The sequence below is a fragment of the Triticum urartu genome, chromosome 6A (assembly GCF_056163025.1).
Source record: "Triticum urartu cultivar PI428250 chromosome 6A, HENAU_Tu73, whole genome shotgun sequence".
Taxonomy (NCBI): Eukaryota; Viridiplantae; Streptophyta; class Magnoliopsida; order Poales; family Poaceae; genus Triticum; species Triticum urartu.
This window is the reverse complement of record NC_141878.1, coordinates 127944531-127965246: the sequence shown is the minus strand read 5'-3', so window position 1 is coordinate 127965246 and position 20716 is coordinate 127944531.

The following is a 20716-nucleotide window of genomic DNA, read 5'->3' as shown; positions in this document are numbered from 1 at the left end:
TAACGTTTTTTTCGCGAAATACAGAGGCCCTTTCGGTGGGTCCTAGATGTCAGGTGGAGGAATCATTATTTCACGCGTAATAAGGAGGCATTTCCTTGCGTGCGGCCGTGGACCCAGCTGTCAGCCTCTCCACGTACAGTCCACTTAAGATGCATGTCGGTCGTTGACCACGCCACGCCGAGGGCAACAGGGTGGTGGACGACGGTGAGACCTAGGAAGGGAACGACACGGAGGCAGGGAAGACTCGGCAGTTGTTTTTGTTTCCCACGCGGAGGGGAGTACAACTATACGACGGTTTACTGGTTCGTCTGCCGCTGCCGGAGAATAACAGCAGGTGTGGGTGAGTAGAGGGATGGCTAGGCCAGCAATGGGAGTACGGTGGGGCGGTGAGGCCTGCGCGGCAGCACAGCCGGCCGCGGGGAGGAGGGAGCAAGCAGTCCCGCCGTCGCTTGTTTGAGCGGCTGGAGCAGGAAGAGCAGAGATTGAAGAAGCACGACGGCCGTTGGATGGACATCCAACAGTATACAGGCCATCTGTGGAAAGCCTCAAATCTGTGGAAAACAGCATACAACCCATCTGCCATTATTTCAAATAATTTATAGCCCATTTGCTAATTCTTACGGGTTTTTTGGAGCCCATATTCTTTTTGTTAGCATTACAGCCCTTATTGTGGCCACGGTTAAAAAATTATACAAAATTTTGCATATGTCGGTGCGGTCTGAACTTTTTTAATCCCGAAATTTCGAGTCACATTCAGACTGATTTTAAAAATAAATGTATATCAATATAAAATCCAATAAATTGTCCACACATAAAAATCAATGCAATTTAAAATCTTGAAATGAAGAAAAGATATTTGAAACTAATTGCCAGTTTGATGTGTTTTAAAAATGTACAGCCCATTTCTCATTACTGATAGGCCATTTTCTCGGCCAGCCGAATGAAGCTTTCCTCATCTTGAAGGATTTGCAGCCCAACAGGCCTGATAAAGCGACTTACTTGACAAATCACAACAAAACTAGGCTAGCCATTTTCAGAAAGAAGAAAAACTACTGGGCTGGTCTGTGGTAAACATAAAAGAAACGGTTGTCTAGACAGGCCAGAGTGTCCTGCACAGCCCAGTTGACACCCTGCTTCTGTCTCAAAAACTAATTAGATAAATGCCACTCCAATTATGGCGATTCATAAAAATGCCACTACAATTTTTGCAAACTTTGAAAAACGCCACTGTAGTTTGCAAACTTTGAAAAACGCCACTCCAGACTTTGAAAAATGCCACTAGAAATGGCATGAAATGGCATTTTTCAAAGTTTGAAAATTGCAGTGGCATTTGTCGGATACACCAGATTTTGAGTGGCATTTATCAAATTAACCCAAATCAAAAATAACTGGGCGAGCTGCTGGGTCCCTGGTGTCAGCCGCTCGTTGTGCAATTCTCTCGTTTATTGACTACGTTGACAATGGCATGGGACCCAGATGTCAGAAATCCACTAGGAGAAGCCTTTTTTATTGGCTTGAAATAAGGAGGCACTTGCTTGCGTACTGCCATGACCTTGGCGGGTCCCTGCTGTCATCCTCTCCACGTACAATCATCTCCTGATTGTGTACGCGTCAACTTGCTAGGCCCATAAGTCAGCCTCTAAACCCGTGGAGGACAAATACAACCTATTTAAAAAATAACAGCCCATTCCATACATTCAAACGGAAATTTCAACATTCAGAGCAAAGTAACAGGTCTGGTCCACATATAGAGTACTGAACTTCCACGTTGACAACCATCATAGCCAAGTTAACTATCTACTCCCACTAATACTCTAGTACCGTACAAGTACTAACTTACTCTTAGCTAACTAGACGATGCCGGCCGCCATCTGTGGTACATGCTAAACGCCTGCACTGGCGTCGTGTGTCTCGCCTTGGACTTGCAATAGGTGCGATAGGGCGCGTTGCTCGCGTGCGTTGGCCCTTTCCATGCCGGCGTGGTCCACCGAAGCTCCGGCTTCCAAGCGGGAAATCCACTTGACGATATGGTAGTAAAAATCGGCGTCGCGAACGCGTGCGTGCCCGACAGCCTCCAGGGCTATTTGCCGGGCGCCGACCTCCACATAGTCGGCCCAGTTGCGGGCGCTCTGCTCGCGACTCAAAGCGTCGGTGCACTGCTGCTCCATGTCCCGCTGGCGGCGCAAATCGGTGATACGCTGCTCCTCCGCTAGGCGTTGGCGCTCCAACAACTCCTGCTCCTCCTCCATGTGGTCGCGCTCCAACAACTCCTTGATCTCCGCATTGCCATCTAAAGACAGATAGAATGCCTCCTCCCTCCGTCTGCCTTCCGGTGAAAACCTGAACACTAGTTCCAGCGGTGACCGCCTCCGGCGTCGCCTACCACGGACGGGCGGGAACATGGCGGACGTGGCGACCGACATCCGGCCGGTGGGGGCTTATGATGATATGGCGAGTTGGGTCATGGTGGCACCGGAGAAGGCTGTGAAACAATACTTATAGGAGGAAGGTAGCGCGACAGTCATCGGAATTCAATGCATAATGGCTTAGCGTGCCAGCTTGCCATGGAAAACTAGAGAAACTGAAATTATGACTGTGCCATCCCGTCTCGTCTGGGTCGCACGCCGACATGGCGGTCAAACGAGTGCACTCGAATCATCTCCCTCCTTGTCAATAATGATTCCACGGATTTAAAAAGCCCACAACAATTAAAGCGTATCTTTTTTCGCATCAGTTAGCTGCCTTAATTACGGCCGGCTGCATGCAGGCACTTAGAATCGCTCGCAGGCAGTACGCGAAGCAGCATGCAACGAGTCGCAGCCGAGGTCACGCATGCAGCGACTTAAATCGTTGGAATTAATTAGGCTTAAACTTCTGCATGCCGTTAATTATTGCCATGCCTTGGTCTTGTTGCTTTGCTCACGGGACTAATAAACCCGGACGGAGGGAGTACCTTGGTTGGTGAGAGGTTTGAATTAAGCCCTAGAAAGCGGAAAGGAGGTACTAGTATGTGCGTGATCCGCTATTTATTCGTGTAGGATCGAGTAGGTCGTTTCTTGAATTGAGCCCTGCAAACCGAAAAGGAGGTAGTACGTTGGTGATCCACTATTTATCCATGTAGGATCGATAGTGTAGCTTGTCAGTTTCTTCAGAGGTAGGCATTTTTATCCGTGTAGGATCGATAGTGTAGCTTGTCATTTTCTTCAGAGGTACGCATTTTTATTCAAAAAACTACCACTTCGCATCTTGTGTCACAAATAAAACTGCCAGGAGCGCATTTGTAGGCTAGCTAGTGATCGATCAGGAACTTGTAAACACTGAGCGAACAGAAATAAGTAACTGTTAATGCACCTGAATGATTCACAGATCATATACAAATATGTAGCTCCAAAAGCAAAGATCAGCCACTTCGGATCTTGCGTCGCAACGAAAACTAACTAGTATGATTCCCATACATAAGATCAACATGTTAATGCATCTCAATGATTCACAGATCATATACAAATATGTAGCTCCAAAAGCAAAGATCTAGAAAAAACATTTGTTCTTCCTACTAACATGGATGCTTCTCTTGGCCAACATTCAGTACAGATTGAAAGACAAATTTGTTTGTGAAGTCTACAATTCCTCTTGCAAACATAAGTGGTTTCACTAATAGCTGGAACCATGAGAATGAACCACACATGATGGAGGAACATCCACTGCAATATGATTTGGTCTTCTCTCGATCACACCGCGAGACTATTTTCGGAATACAAACTTTAAATTAGGCAAAATGATGCCCATTGTATAATCAGACCAAAGCAATGAATCACCTAGTGTTGGCTAATAAATAGTACAGTACTACTTTTCTACAGTCCATGAAGTGACTATCCAATCTTTCCGTGTCTATTTTCAAATGGCACTGCATGCAGTGACTATACTATTCTCTTGTGCAGTTTAACCAAAATTGCGGACACTTTGTTTGTTTGCCAAATAGCAACGGGCAGACATCTCTGTCTACACAAATATCAAGCAGCTAGTAAACATATACCGCACCTTGTATTTTCGGTTTAAACATGTCTCTTCCGCTTAGCATCTGTCATGTTCTGCACTGGACAATCTGATACAGTTATGTTTTGCCCTGGACAATTTCATACTGAATTGATTTGCTGGTTCAGAGCAGAAATATAGCGCCTATTCTTCATCAGACCAAGGATATCCATGTTCGCAGTGATGGAAGAGGTGAAATCGATACAACCGAAATTGAGCATCCAATCATTGAATCCTGTCCTGCACCTCCAATGTAGGTCCACCCTGCCAATAAATTCACATGCAAACCACTAGTATTACTATCTAATGACAGTACAAAAAAGTAGCAAGATAGTAGCAAACCATGTACCTTTGTAATGAACAGCTCATAGTGCCACCAATTTGATATAAAGGTTTAGAAAAAACATGCTCCTAATGTTGAACCAGTTGGACTTTTGGTGCAGTTCCACTAAAATCGAGCTTCCCTGTTTGCATAGATATTGAAAGTGTGATTACTCTATAAGTGGAACTAGTTGAAGCATAGACTCACAAATATAAGCATTCCAATTTCTTAATGGGAAAAGGTAGCAAGACTATTTCTAACCACCTGTTTGAAGGAATAAATAAAGCAACAGCGGCTGATGTCAGGAAGGCATACATAGTTTTTTCTGAAAAACTGAGCCATTCCTGACCTTTCCTCTTCTTTTAAGCAAATTTTGTGTAGTTCTACTAAAATAAAATGCCATCACCGCCTTGACAAATCAGTGACACTGTACAAAAGGAAATGACTTAACATTACATCATGATGTCAGGTATGTAGTCGACAAGCATTAGAGACAAACATATAGACCTCCTCCGATAACAGAATGAACATTAATTTTAACAAAGGTGTGACTAGCTTTACCGGGATAATTTGAGTGAACTATACACCCTTTGTTCCTTAACATAAGACGTTTTCACGGTTCAATTTAAAGTACCCAAACTTCTAGTATTTAGAAAAACAGGTAGTAGTTTTCTTGAGCACATATCTGGGAAAGCTTGCCACATTTTATTTATGTCCGTACGCTAATGCAACACCATTCGAATACTACAAATATACACTAATCCAGTGGCTAGTGCAACAGTAGAGTAGTTAGTTTATTACAGGGTACAGTACAATGGTTTTACTGAACAGATTTCAATAAACTCTAGCACTGGAAGGTTTTATAAGAATTAAGAATACAAAATGTAACAAGTTTCAGCATTGGTATACTAGCTGTGCATGAGCATTAAACCAAATACAAAAGTCTGAAGGTAACTAGCATTATTAACTAATGATAGTATAAAAAAATTGCAAACCATGTACCTCCAAGGTAAATATCATTTTGAACTCGGGGGGCCTTAAAAATTGTTATCCCAATCTTGATAATCGATCAAACATAAAAACTTGATCGAACAAATCAAGAGAATAGCCGGAGGAGCAGGTGCCCACTCTTGACCTTTCCTCTTGTCTTCATAATTGTCTGTGCAGTTTAACCAAAATAAAATGACATCATCGCCTTGGCATTTTGGTGACACTGTACAAAAAAATTAACTTATCTCATGAAAGTGAGGTATGTAATCTATAAGCATTAACAGTGCAAAAATCTGAAGGTTGTAACAAGTTTCATCGTTGGTATACTGGCTGTGCAACAGCATTAGAATGCCTTAGCTAAAAAATCTTTAATACATCCACAATCAACAGCTAACCCTGAAATAATCCAGTGACATTAAATGACATTGCTTAAATTTATCGGTGGCATTAGACTGAGAGAGGCATTAGTTAAATGTGGCATCACTTTAGCAGTAGCATTACTTGACTTGACTGCTGGCGTTATACTAACAACAAAAAAAGTGGCAATAAGAGCATGGGAGGCCCATTCGGACAGTGGGCGCACCAGTACGATGTACCTCCACGGACGCAGAGTGGTGAGGGAGGTATGGTTTCCCAGAGCAACAAATATCCAGGCAGCATATGTGGATTATGTCCCTTTTTTGTTCTCATTAGCCACCTTTTTCCTACGCAAGGACAAAAAACCGATCGACCTGGTCATTCTCTGTTGCGTTGTCATGCCTTTCTACCCTTCTTCAACCAAGAGACACGAGACTCGTTCCTTAGCTACTGATTTTCCCCTTTTCAACCTAGATGCGGGTTTGATGCCTACTCTCTTGGACAGCACAGTCTCCCTTCCTTTCCTTATTCAACCCAGACATGGATTAGTCTGCATGAAATAGGGTTTCCTTTAATAGTGCAAATTATGGTTTTCGTCTGCATGGCCAGCAGAGAAGAGGATAGCAAATTGGGAAGAGGGTGGAGTGGAAAAAGATCCACATGCAATGACGTGGCAGATGGGGCAATAGAACAAGGTTATGGTTCGAAAATAGGTAGAATACCTGAGGGTCGGCAGGAAGTGGCTTCGCTCGTGGTCGTTGTCCTCCGCACACACTACGGCAGCGAGCTTGGGGACGGAGGCCATCCCGCGCGGGCGCTAGGTCTGAGAGGACGGACTTGTCGTCAGTGCGTGACCTCGCTCGCCGACGACGAGTGCGTCAACGCTGCACGTCCTTTTCTTCCCCGGCGGATCTGTGACCACCGGTGAGGAGGGAGAGAGGGGCCGTCTTTTTTAGATCTAGAGAGAGGGTGGTAGTGCGAGAAGCAAGTGGGCAGCCCTTAGCAAGAAAGCGCTCAAGCTCTAGCCTATATATCTTTTTTATACTACTAGTACTGGAGGTGGAGTTGTGGTAGAGTAGTTCATATTTTCTCTGCGTACAGTACCAGTTAGTAGTGCTTCAAAACTGATCGGCACACCATTAAAAAAATAAAGGTCGATAACTAATGCGGCACCTCAGGCCAACGCGGCCAGATCGCATTTTGCACGAGAAATTACACACCATGTTTACATGTGGTCCCATTCCAACATATCAGTGAGATGATGGCGAATAGTAGGAGTATTTCCGAACATACGTGTAGGTCGGGGCGTCTCTTCGTGAACCGTGGCAAACTCACAACCATCCACCGACTCTTCGCCTTTCCCTCTCGATTTGGAACTGCTGTCGCACGCTCTTCCTCTCCCTCCTCCATTTTCCTTCAGCCCTTCACCCTTTCTTCTGCCATTGTTCGATCGTCTTCTCCATGGAAGGAACAGGCCGGAAACGACCTCGTTATTCTTGCCCCAATCTGAAAGATGACGTGGTGGAGGAACTCATTGATCGGTGCGACGTCATCACCTCGGCTAGCATGGCAGGTTCGTTCAAGCCCATTCTCGACTCAACTAATAACATCATTACAAAGAACCCAAGAGTCAAGGAGCAGTTTGATCTCCCCTATCTTATTCGCCGTGACCCTGATGACTAGCGCCGGCACGACGGAGGCCTCGCCCTGTGCAAGTTGATGCCGCTTGATAATGATACGTATGATGTTAAGATGCCATCGCTTGAGGGTAAGGCTTGGGCGGGCGCAAATGGAGATTGGCTTGTTTACATTGGGTCCAACTGCGAGTGGGAACTTGTGAATGTGTACACTCGTGACCGGGTTCCACTTCCAAAAATCTTAGTAGACTGCCTAGAGGTTGAGCACACTGGTATTGTACGCACGTTCAAATACGATCATGGTGACTGTCTTCTATGGAAGATAGCAATTTGTCGAGTTCCCAACCGCTCTTGGAATTACAACAACTATCAAGTTGTTGCTATCTTCGACAAGCTTGTTGCCGTCCTTGGTGGTTTGACTCGATGGATATTGCTCAAAAATCAGTTTCTGTACACGGATAAGTACTGTGATGCAATTCAATACAAGGGCCTTGTGTTTGCTGCCACCACTCGTGGCACTGTTTTTGCATGGGATCCTCGTAGTTTCGGTACGTTTGTCTTCCACCGTAAATATAATTGTTTCATCCACATGCATGCGGGTTAGCAAGTTTCCCTTTACTAATTAACCTTCTTCTTGTGTTTCCAAGGTCCTGTGAACATCCCACCACCTATACTTGAAATTTTTTATAACCAAGGGGGGGATGACAATGGTGATGATCACGAGCATGAGGACGAGAAGCGCCCATATACTTTGTGGCGCCTGGCAACTAATTCCGATGGATCACCTCTTCTTGTGTGTATACAGCCCACTGATGATGTTATTGCTAAGGAAGCAGGTGTAGTCTCCCATGGTCGCACTCTCCGGACCTATTCCAACACCCGTTGCATGCTATTCAGGATATATACTAGTGTCCTAGCACCAACTCCTTCTCCCTGGTAAAGAATTGATAGTATTGGAGAAAACTCGCTCTTCCTTGGACAAAACTATCCGATGATGGTGAAAGGCGATCCAACTGCTGTTGACACAACATTACTAGTACCATTTATGAGAAGCAACTGTGTCTATACCTCGGACATTTGGGTGGTTCCCTACCCTGGTACTGATATAGTAGGCCGCTTCAGCCTGGATGATCAGTCCTGCGTTGGTTTCCAGATCGACAATCGATGGCCCGTCCCAGAGAATCACTTGTGTTTCAAAGCAAGCGTTTCCAACTCCGAGGAATGGTTGAGTTGAAGTTCATTTCATTGCTTGTTATTTGTTGTGTGGTGAAAACTTTAGTATTTATAATGTATCCTCGTTGTCGATGTGGGTTGATGAACTGTTGTATGTAATAAAATGATATGCCTGTGATAAACTTACTAAATTTATGAATGGATTTTGAGTCGCTTCTCTGAGTCAGTGGTGTGACGAGGAAAAAAATATTTTCCGAATACATAATTGTACGTGCATTGCAACAGGTTATCGGATGAGGCCAATCAACAATAGTAGTACACTATTTGTACTAGCTTCACATGATTCGCGCATCGGGTGGGTGTTTTTACTATAGCCATATGTTAATGTGTTCGCTGTACATAACCAGCACCTCGAATCCTCGATACTAGTACTATATAGTAGGAGTAAGTAGTAGGAGTAGTAGGGTGGCATGGGCCAGAACAAGCATTCACGTCCAGGAGTACGGCAGACGGCACCACCACGACATCCATCTGACACCATATTATTTCTTGGAGTCTGTGCTAGAGCAATCTCTTCAACCTCGTCGTTTCTCTAAGTTCAGCCATCGCGCAGTGGGCAAGGTGGGGGTTTGCCAATAGTCGGTTTCCTTAACTGCGGTCCCACTTGTAAGGCCAACTCCAACGCACGACCCCAAACGGACCTCCATTTTGCACGTACTCCAATGATAATTTTGACTAGAAAAGCAAGACCAAAGAAAACAAGAACCACGAGAATACATTTTACTACTCCTGTAAGTTGGATTAGTGCCTTCTCGATGCATTCATTGTTGATCTGCGGAGGCTCGATCTTGCGTGCTTCTTTCTTCTTCGAGTGTAAAGAAGTAGACGTTGCTTCCTCGCATCTAGTCTCATGTCTAGCCTCTATTCTAGTAGGAGTATCAACAAGTGCACTAATCTCATCTCTAGCTTCTGTGCTAGCTAAAAGTGATAGAACATCTACTAAATTGCGCTCTTTCAATATATGGATGTACTCTTCTTCCCAATAGAAAAACTTGCATCCATTCTACTCCCTCCGTTGCACAATACATACCTTCTATTTGTCAAAATATATATGTATCTAGACATGTTTTAGTATATAGGTACATCCAATTTTGGACAAATGGAAGTCAAGTATTTTGGAACGGAGGGAGTACACAATAAAATTTTTAAGTTAGCACAACTAGTCTAATCCGAGAGCACAACCGAAGATTTGGTCGGGTTCTTCCTCCTTTTGCCGACACGTGGGACATCCAGCATCCAGGTCGTGTCATGAAAGAAAATAGAGTTGTAGTTGAAGCCACGAGATGTGCATCTTGGGTTAAACTGTAAATAGAATCTTACTACTCTTGAGACACTCCAAAAGCGGCCACCGAAGATCTTTATTGGATTTGTTTTTCATCACCAGCACGTCGGGGTGAAAGATGTGCAGGTTCAGTGGGTCCTCTTGCGTTTTCACTGACATGTGGGGCCGCATATGAGCAAACAGACGATGGGCTCCACGCGTCCGCTGGCTGGCTGAGAAGAGAGATAGAGGAGGGCTGAGCACGGACTGCAGGGAATTTGTTCTACGTACCTCGATATAGGCTCGATATAGTGGGGTGGCATGGGCCATAACTAGCATTCTCGTCTAGCAGTACGGCACATGCCACCCACACGAGTCCCATCCGACACCAATTTTCTTGGAGTCCGTGCTACAACCATCTCTTCTCCCTCCTGTTTTCTCAGCCATCGCGCGGTGGGCGGGGTGGGGGTTTGTCGATAGTCGGTTTGCTCAACTACGGTCCCACATGTAAGTGAAAATGCAACACCGCACGCATTCCAGCTTGAGCGGCGTGCCGGACCAACCATGTGGGGGTGCGACGCGAACACGGCAGGATTTTCCTTTTGAACTCGTAACTCGTAAAATTTGGTTCTGCTCCATGGCGTGACTGATAGATAGAAAATAACAATTTTGCCTAGAGTAATGAGAAGTTTGGTTCTGGCGCCATTCATGCATGGAGTACGTACGAAAATTATGAAGTTGATGCGAAAGGTAAGATAATTACTGGAGTATCATATACTACTACATGGATTTGACGGAAAGATAAAAATACATACGGATCCATCAACGACATCCTCACGCCCTAGTGCGCCGGGTCACCAACCGACGTGTGAGGAGCAGCGATGTTGGCGGTGAGCTCAACGTGCTTCTGAACAGTGCCGTCCAAGGTTGCCCTGCGGTCCAAGAAGGCCAGCATCCTATCGTCCTCCTCTTGCATGTAGTAGTCCTTGTGGAAGATTTGCACGTAGACGTGGGTGATTATGTCGATGGTGTCTTGCTGCGCCAGGCACTGCGCGGCGAGCGCGACCTCGAGGTGGACATTCTCCGGCGCGACGGCGGGCAGTCGTAGGGCCACCAATGCATCGAAGAGGTTGTCACCATAGTGGCCGTTGAGGGTGGCGGGCATCGCAGAGCCTGGGCGCGTCGGCTGGAGGCTTACATCAAAGTCGTCCGCAAGCTTCTTGATGACGGTGAACTTGTCGAGGAAACCGACGAGGACCTCGTCGAACAAGGAGACGAAGCTGTCGTCCAAGCGGCCCCTCGCCCTGGCGGCCTCAAGCAATACTACCTGGAGACGTTCCTCGGTGCCGGGCCCAGGCCAGCGTCGTGGAACATCTGGTACAGCCGGCTGATGCTCGCGCTCATCGCCTCCATGGGTCCAACTTAGCTTCTAGTCAACTAATCTTGTGATTCGAGTGACCACTCTTGCCCTTGGTTAGCGTGCGTAGGTGCGTAGGATTTCGTACTACTCTTGCCCTCTACTGCACCTGCCTTTGGCTGTATGATAGGTGGGCCAACCACCCCCTGGGCCCACGGGTCATTCACCCAAAGGCAGTTGTCGTAAGTCAATGAAGCTACGTCCCCCTCCGTGACGGTGCAGTATAGTCATCTCACCGGACCTCTAGTTGGAGCCAAACGAGAGAAGTTTGATGTTTAGTGGTTTATTGGTCCCCTTTGCATTTTGCGCCAAGTTTTGACCTTTGATTTAACTAATAAAATGTTAATGCATGTAAACAAAAATGTTGTGTAAGTCACCTTACGAAAACCAAATAATCCCAAAATACTTAGGCACGGTGCATTAACTCCCTCCTTGTTTCTTATTTCGTGACATATCAACCAATGAGAGATGTGGGCCATGCATGCTTTCAATGACTTGAGACTACCAAACATGACATGCAGTGTTTAGTTCATTGCATGTAATCTTATTAGTACTCTAGTTAGCAAAAAACATTAAGTTCTCTCACCGATAGGAATAAAACACCATGTATTTATTTACAGAGGGAGTAGTACATTTTTTGTGACATGCATTACTAGATATTGCTAGTCAAATACTAAAATCCAGATGGACGTGGTAGTACTCCTAAATCCAGATGGTGGTGCTACTAGTACTAGTAGAAGTACTACCAATGTAGTAGTAGGAGTACTAGCACTGTACTACCCGTTGGTCAAATTATTACGTGCTGCTCCTCACAGCGAAGTGACAAGACCCTGCGCCGGAGATGACACCTGAGTATAGGCGTCGTGTTCGGCATACCATAGTCAGCCTCACCGTCTGCAGTCACTATCATCATGGCTGTAGAGCTAGCCTTCTTACAACTAGCCCTGTTCGACATAATTTCCCGTGAGTAGATGCCCGTGGATTGCATGGAACACCAAGATTGGGGGTGGACGGCTCCAGCAGCGGCCATCGCGCCAGATTTTCCACGGCCTTCTAGATGTGGTGGGGAGGAGATAAGGCTGATTGTGAGAGACAAGGAGTTGTTTGTAAATAGGGAACAAGTGCGGGCATCTTTTTGCAAAAATGGAGAAGCTTGGTTTGTATGCGTTCGATCTAGATCCGGCGGCTATTGGTGAAATATGGGAGGCACAACATCATCACCAACTCAGGACCTGTTTGATTCACAGGATTTTGAAAACACAGGAATAGGACACGGCAATATTACAAGTTTCAAACTGATATTACAAATGTTAGGAGTAATGCTGCACCTACGAAGAGGGAATTACTAGGAAGTTTACATAAGAACTTTCATTACGTTAGGTGGATGCAGCATTATCGTACAAACTAAAATCCACCGCCCTGACAAGTCACTAATGGGCAAATAAGTTTTCGAGTCTCTGGCCACTTGATGTTTCAAAAACAAATTTAGCTTCTACGGGGACTTTGTCATTTAGGCTTAGACGCTTGCGGTGATCAACATGCCATTCATTGTTGCGCCAGAGAACGCCAAACCTCATTACCTTGAGCACACTTGCCTCCAGAACAAAGAACCTGGCCAATTTAATCTCAGATGTGCTGCCTCAGTAGTCGATCAAATCAATTTCTGTAAGATGGAGATCAAGGCATTCGATGAGATTGTTATAGTGCAGCACATTTTTCACTTTCGGGTCTTTTTTATCTGCAAAAGAAGAGAACATATTAGAGCAGCTGGCTGCATAAGATTGACGTGTCATCAAGAGGTACCAATATCATTCGCTCATACGATAGGGTTGGCTGGCTAGTGATATTTTTTCACTCGATATCTCTCTCTCTCTTTCTGTTTCCTCTCATTTAACTAGGAGCATGTGAAGAGCTTGGGCATTTGTTGCCTTCCACTATGTGGCCGATGCCATATTTCGCAAAAGTATGCCACATAATATGCATCGATGTCAAATCAAAAGATGTTGGCACTGCTCTCGCGATGTGAGAGAGTTGGCACCGCTGTGCACACAGACCCACATGTATAAACAAATCAATCAAACCAACTACACTAGCCTCTCACTCTCCCAAACAAATGTTTTTTTATTGCCTTAGTCCTCTCTCTCTCCCACGCAGTGTTTTTTCATTGTGTGAGTTAATTTGGCACCGGAGCAAAGTAGGTGATCCAGATTGGGGCACCAGGTGAGCAATGGAGGGGCATTGATGCCAAATGCATCACAAGTGAATTTGGCACATGTTTTGGCCTACATAGCCCACTTTTGTACTCCCTCCGTCCCAAAATTCTTGTCTTAAATTTGTCTAAATATGGATGTATCTAGTTACATTTTAGTGTTAGATACATCCGTATCTAAACAAATGTAAGACAAGAATTTTGGGTCGGAGGGAATACTACCTCGTATTTAGTATAAAATTTTGACCATAGATTCACCTAAGAAAATGCCAATGCATGTCACTAAAAATTACACCATTTGAAATTATGTTCAAATACGAATCCAAAGATATAGTTCTTAGTGACATGCATTAACATTTTGTCAGTTAAATCTATGGTCAAATTTTGATACTACAAAATTGGAAGAGTAAACTAGGACGGAGGTAGTACTTGCTCTTAGGGTAACCATAGAGTTACTGGAGTAGTCTAAGTTACTTTCCACTATGACTAGCATAGGCTACTATAGTAGTATAGCATAAAAACGATGCAGGTGATCACGTGAGAAAAAATACTAAAAACATTTCTTTCGGTGCAGTGCGTAGATGCAGTTTTGAACACTACACTTGTCATCGTAATTTGGGAAAATTACGAAAAAATTGAGCTATGTTGTGATTACTGTTTACTTATAGGAAAGAAGTTTCACCTCGATGAGTAGCTTCTCCGTGCACGGAAAGCATGTAAGGAATCCAACAACTTGATCCAGATTGGGGCCGATAGATTTTAGTGCTAAGATCTTCACTGTACGCATGGACTGGGTCAAGCTTGTGGGAATCATTTTCTGGAAGACGGTCGTAAATACATCAAGAAGAAATTTAAAAATGTGAATTTGAAGAAGACGGAGAAGAAGATGAGTGATGTACATGAACGATTACGGATCCAATAAGGAGTTTGGAGAATTTGGCAGACGAGTACACCAACGCTGTCAATTTCGGCGCGTCAATGACCCTGATTTTTGTTGGACCTTCTAGATCAGATACAAACAATCTCTCAAGGAAAGGCGCATTCTCAATGACCATAACGTGGAACAGCTAGAGTGATCTCTTCCCAATTGATGTCTTGTTGCGGGGCCAGCAAGACACATAAATCCATCGGAGATTCATCGAGGCGATGTGGAGGCTAATGAACCCATGGATCTGCTCAAGACGAAGGTACTCGAGCGCAGTACAGCTATGGAGCAGGTGCTCCATAGCCTTCTTCGAGATGACAACGTCAAAGAGGTCGAGCTGCTTGAGTTGAGGGAGAAGAAGGGCGGGCAGGGCATTAATCTGGGGAAGATAGCAGGAGCTGAAGCTGGCACGGCGCAGCTTTGGCGTGAGGCGGAGCGCGGACGGCGGCAGAGAGCGACATCGTCCAGCTTCATAGCTGAGCTCCTCGAGCTGATCTAGGGCGGGGGATAAGAACCACTCGTCTAACTTGGGTTGGACCTTGCAGTTGGTACTAAACATGCGGATGTCAAGGCGTCTGGCTGGCCCAGGGTGCGATGAAAGGATCTTGGAGACTGCGGCCATGCGTTTGCAATCCCCATCGCAGAGGCAGCTGTCGACGGTGAGGTTGAGGGGGACGCATCGCTAGAGGGGGCGCCACCGCCAGGAGAGCAGGGCGGTCCGCACGATAGATCTTATGGGGAGGAGGCCAATGATGACGAGCAGCATGTCATCGGGGAGGCTGCTGATGAAGTCCAGGCTCGCCGGATGCGGTTTTGGCTCGAGCCGCCTCCGCTTGTTGGCTGCCTCGCCGGTGGCGACGCCGGTGTACACGTGTGCTGGTGTGTTTTGTGTGTTGGGTGTGCGCGAGTGCGTCCTTCTGTGCATGCCGTCGCGCAGTGGTGAAATGTGCACGAGTGTGTCCTTCGCGCGCAAGAAGTTTGTCCTCAATGCGCCCTCAATTTACTAGCGTGCAGGGTGCTACCCCGAGTGGTTTCAACTTTGTTTACTTCACCGCGTGTCAGATGGGCCTCTAGTTTACTTATTTTCACCCACTACCACATGGGCCAGCACACGAAGATACAGAACACAAACTGACAAGCCAGCATGTGGATTGGTTGACCGGTCAACTAAACAATATACAGAGCTATACGCGGTTCCTCTCGATTTGGAACTGCTGTCGCACGCTCTTCCTCTCCCTCCTCCATTTTCCTTCAGCCCTTCACCCTTTCTTCTGCCATTGTTCGATCGTCTTCTCCATGGAAGGAACAGGCCGGAAACGACCTCGTTATTCTTGCCCCAATCTGAAAGATGACGTGGTGGAGGAACTCATTGATCGGTGCGACGTCATCACCTCGGCTAGCATGGCAGGTTCGTTCAAGCCCATTCTCGACTCAACTAATAACATCATTACAAAGAACCCAAGAGTCAAGGAGCAGTTTGATCTCCCCTATCTTATTCGCCGTGACCCTGATGACTAGCGCCGGCACGACGGAGGCCTCGCCCTGTGCAAGTTGATGCCGCTTGATAATGATACGTATGATGTTAAGATGCCATCGCTTGAGGGTAAGGCTTGGGCGGGCGCAAATGGAGATTGGCTTGTTTACATTGGGTCCAACTGCGAGTGGGAACTTGTGAATGTGTACACTCGTGACCGGGTTCCACTTCCAAAAATCTTAGTAGACTGCCTAGAGGTTGAGCACACTGGTATTGTACGCACGTTCAAATACGATCATGGTGACTGTCTTCTATGGAAGATAGCAATTTGTCGAGTTCCCAACCGCTCTTGGAATTACAACAACTATCAAGTTGTTGCTATCTTCGACAAGCTTGTTGCCGTCCTTGGTGGTTTGACTCGATGGATATTGCTCAAAAATCAGTTTCTGTACACGGATAAGTACTGTGATGTAATTCAATACAAGGGCCTTGTGTTTGCTGCCACCACTCGTGGCACTGTTTTTGCATGGGATCCTCGTAGTTTCGGTACGTTTGTCTTCCACCGTAAATATAATTGTTTCATCCACATGCATGCGGGTTAGCAAGTTTCCCTTTACTAATTAACCTTCTTCTTGTGTTTCCAAGGTCCTGTGAACATCCCACCACCTATACTTGAAATTTTTTATAACCAAGGGGGGGATGACAATGGTGATGATCACGAGCATGAGGACGAGAAGCGCCCATATACTTTGTGGCGCCTGGCAACTAATTCCGATGGATCACCTCTTCTTGTGTGTATACAGCCCACTGATGATGTTACTGCTAAGGAAGCAGGTGTAGTCTCCCATGGTCGCACTCTCCGGACCTATTCCAACACCCGTTGCATGCTATTCAGGATATATACTAGTGTCCTAGCACCAACTCCTTCTCCCTGGTAAAGAATTGATAGTATTGGAGAAAACTCGCTCTTCCTTGGACAAAACTATCCGATGATGGTGAAAGGCGATCCAACTGCTGTTGACACAACATTACTAGTACCATTTATGAGAAGCAACTGTGTCTATACCTCGGACATTTGGGTGGTTCCCTACCCTGGTACTGATATAGTAGGCCGCTTCAGCCTGGATGATCAGTCCTGCGTTGGTTTCCAGATCGACAATCGATGGCCCGTCCCAGAGAATCACTTGTGTTTCAAAGCAAGCGTTTCCAACTCCGAGGAATGGTTGAGTTGAAGTTCATTTCATTGCTTGTTATTTGTTGTGTGGTGAAAACTTTAGTATTTATAATGTATCCTCGTTGTCGATGTGGGTTGATGAACTGTTGTATGTAATAAAATGATATGCCTGTGATAAACTTACTAAATTTATGAATGGATTTTGAGTCGCTTCTCTGAGTCAGTGGTGTGACGAGGAAAAAAATATTTTCCGAATACATAATTGTACGTGCATTGCAACAGGTTATCGGATGAGGCCAATCAACAATAGTAGTACACTATTTGTACTAGCTTCACATGATTCGCGCATCGGGTGGGTGTTTTTACTATAGCCATATGTTAATGTGTTCGCTGTACATAACCAGCACCTCGAATCCTCGATACTAGTACTATATAGTAGGAGTAAGTAGTAGGAGTAGTAGGGTGGCATGGGCCAGAACAAGCATTCACGTCCAGGAGTACGGCAGACGGCACCACCACGACATCCATCTGACACCATATTATTTCTTGGAGTCTGTGCTAGAGCAATCTCTTCAACCTCGTCGTTTCTCTAAGTTCAGCCATCGCGCAGTGGGCAAGGTGGGGGTTTGCCAATAGTCGGTTTCCTTAACTGCGGTCCCACTTGTAAGGCCAACTCCAACGCACGACCCCAAACGGACCTCCATTTTGCACGTACTCCAATGATAATTTTGACTAGAAAAGCAAGACCAAAGAAAACAAGAACCACGAGAATACATTTTACTACTCCTGTAAGTTGGATTAGTGCCTTCTCGATGCATTCATTGTTGATCTGCGGAGGCTCGATCTTGCGTGCTTCTTTCTTCTTCGAGTGTAAAGAAGTAGACGTTGCTTCCTCGCATCTAGTCTCATGTCTAGCCTCTATTCTAGTAGGAGTATCAACAAGTGCACTAATCTCATCTCTAGCTTCTGTGCTAGCTAAAAGTGATAGAACATCTACTAAATTGCGCTCTTTCAATATATGGATGTACTCTTCTTCCCAATAGAAAAACTTGCATCCATTCTACTCCCTCCGTTGCACAATACATACCTTCTATTTGTCAAAATATATATGTATCTAGACATGTTTTAGTATATAGGTACATCCAATTTTGGACAAATGGAAGTCAAGTATTTTGGAACGGAGGGAGTACACAATAAAATTTTTAAGTTAGCACAACTAGTCTAATCCGAGAGCACAACCGAAGATTTGGTCGGGTTCTTCCTCCTTTTGCCGACACGTGGGACATCCAGCATCCAGGTCGTGTCATGAAAGAAAATAGAGTTGTAGTTGAAGCCACGAGATGTGCATCTTGGGTTAAACTGTAAATAGAATCTTACTACTCTTGAGACACTCCAAAAGCGGCCACCGAAGATCTTTATTGGATTTGTTTTTCATCACCAGCACGTCGGGGTGAAAGATGTGCAGGTTCAGTGGGTCCTCTTGCGTTTTCACTGACATGTGGGGCCGCATATGAGCAAACAGACGATGGGCTCCACGCGTCCGCTGGCTGGCTGAGAAGAGAGATAGAGGAGGGCTGAGCACGGACTGCAGGGAATTTGTTCTACGTACCTCGATATAGGCTCGATATAGTGGGGTGGCATGGGCCATAACTAGCATTCTCGTCTAGCAGTACGGCACATGCCACCCACACGAGTCCCATCCGACACCAATTTTCTTGGAGTCCGTGCTACAACCATCTCTTCTCCCTCCTGTTTTCTCAGCCATCGCGCGGTGGGCGGGGTGGGGGTTTGTCGATAGTCGGTTTGCTCAACTACGGTCCCACATGTAAGTGAAAATGCAACACCGCACGCATTCCAGCTTGAGCGGCGTGCCGGACCAACCATGTGGGGGTGCGACGCGAACACGGCAGGATTTTCCTTTTGAACTCGTAACTCGTAAAATTTGGTTCTGCTCCATGGCGTGACTGATAGATAGAAAATAACAATTTTGCCTAGAGTAATGAGAAGTTTGGTTCTGGCGCCATTCATGCATGGAGTACGTACGAAAATTATGAAGTTGATGCGAAAGGTAAGATAATTACTGGAGTATCATATACTACTACATGGATTTGACGGAAAGATAAAAATACATACGGATCCATCAACGACATCCTCACGCCCTAGTGCGCCGGGTCACCAACCGACGTGTGAGGAGCAGCGATGTTGGCGGTGAGCTCAACGTGCTTCTGAACAGTGCCGTCCAAGGTTGCCCTGCGGTCCAAGAAGGCCAGCATCCTATCGTCCTCCTCTTGCATGTAGTAGTCCTTGTGGAAGATTTGCACGTAGACGTGGGTGATTATGTCGATGGTGTCTTGCTGCGCCAGGCACTGCGCGGCGAGCGCGACCTCGAGGTGGACATTCTCCGGCGCGACGGCGGGCAGTCGTAGGGCCACCAATGCATCGAAGAGGTTGTCACCATAGTGGCCGTTGAGGGTGGCGGGCATCGCAGAGCCTGGGCGCGTCGGCTGGAGGCTTACATCAAAGTCGTCCGCAAGCTTCTTGATGACGGTGAACTTGTCGAGGAAACCGACGAGGACCTCGTCGAACAAGGAGACGAAGCTGTCGTCCAAGCGGCCCCTCGCCCTGGCGGCCTCAAGCAATACTACCTGGAGACGTTCCTCGGTGCCGGGCCCAGGCCAGCGTCGTGGAACATCTGGTACAGCCGGCTGATGCTCGCGCTCATCGCCTCCATGGGTCCAACTTAGCTTCTAGTCAACTAATCTTGTGATTCGAGTGACCACTCTTGCCCTTGGTTAGCGTGCGTAGGTGCGTAGGATTTCGTACTACTCTTGCCCTCTACTGCACCTGCCTTTGGCTGTATGATAGGTGGGCCAACCACCCCCTGGGCCCACGGGTCATTCACCCAAAGGCAGTTGTCGTAAGTCAATGAAGCTACGTCCCCCTCCGTGACGGTGCAGTATAGTCATCTCACCGGACCTCTAGTTGGAGCCAAACGAGAGAAGTTTGATGTTTAGTGGTTTATTGGTCCCCTTTGCATTTTGCGCCAAGTTTTGACCTTTGATTTAACTAATAAAATGTTAATGCATGTAAACAAAAATGTTGTGTAAGTCACCTTACGAAAACCAAATAATCCCAAAATACTTAGGCACGGTGCATTAACTCCCTCCTTGTTTCTTATTTCGTGACATATCAACCAATGAGAGATGTGGGCCATGCATGCTTTCAATGACTTGAGACTACCAAACATGACATGCAGTGTTTAGTTCATTGCATGTAATCTTATTAGTACTCTAGTTAGCAAAAAAACATTAAGTTCTCTCACCGATAGGAATAAAACACCATGTATTTATTTACAGAGGGAGTAGTACATTTTTTGTGACATGCATTACTAGATATTGCTAGTCAAATACTAAAATCCAGATGGACGTGGTAGTACTCCTAAATCCAGATGGTGGTGCTACTAGTACTAGTAGAAGTACTACCAATGTAGTAGTAGGAGTACTAGCACTGTACTACCCGTTGGTCAAATTATTACGTGCTGCTCCTCACAGCGAAGTGACAAGACCCTGCGCCGGAGATGACACCTGAGTATAGGCGTCGTGTTCGGCATACCATAGTCAGCCTCACCGTCTGCAGTCACTATCATCATGGCTGTAGAGCTAGCCTGCTTACAACTAGCCCTGTT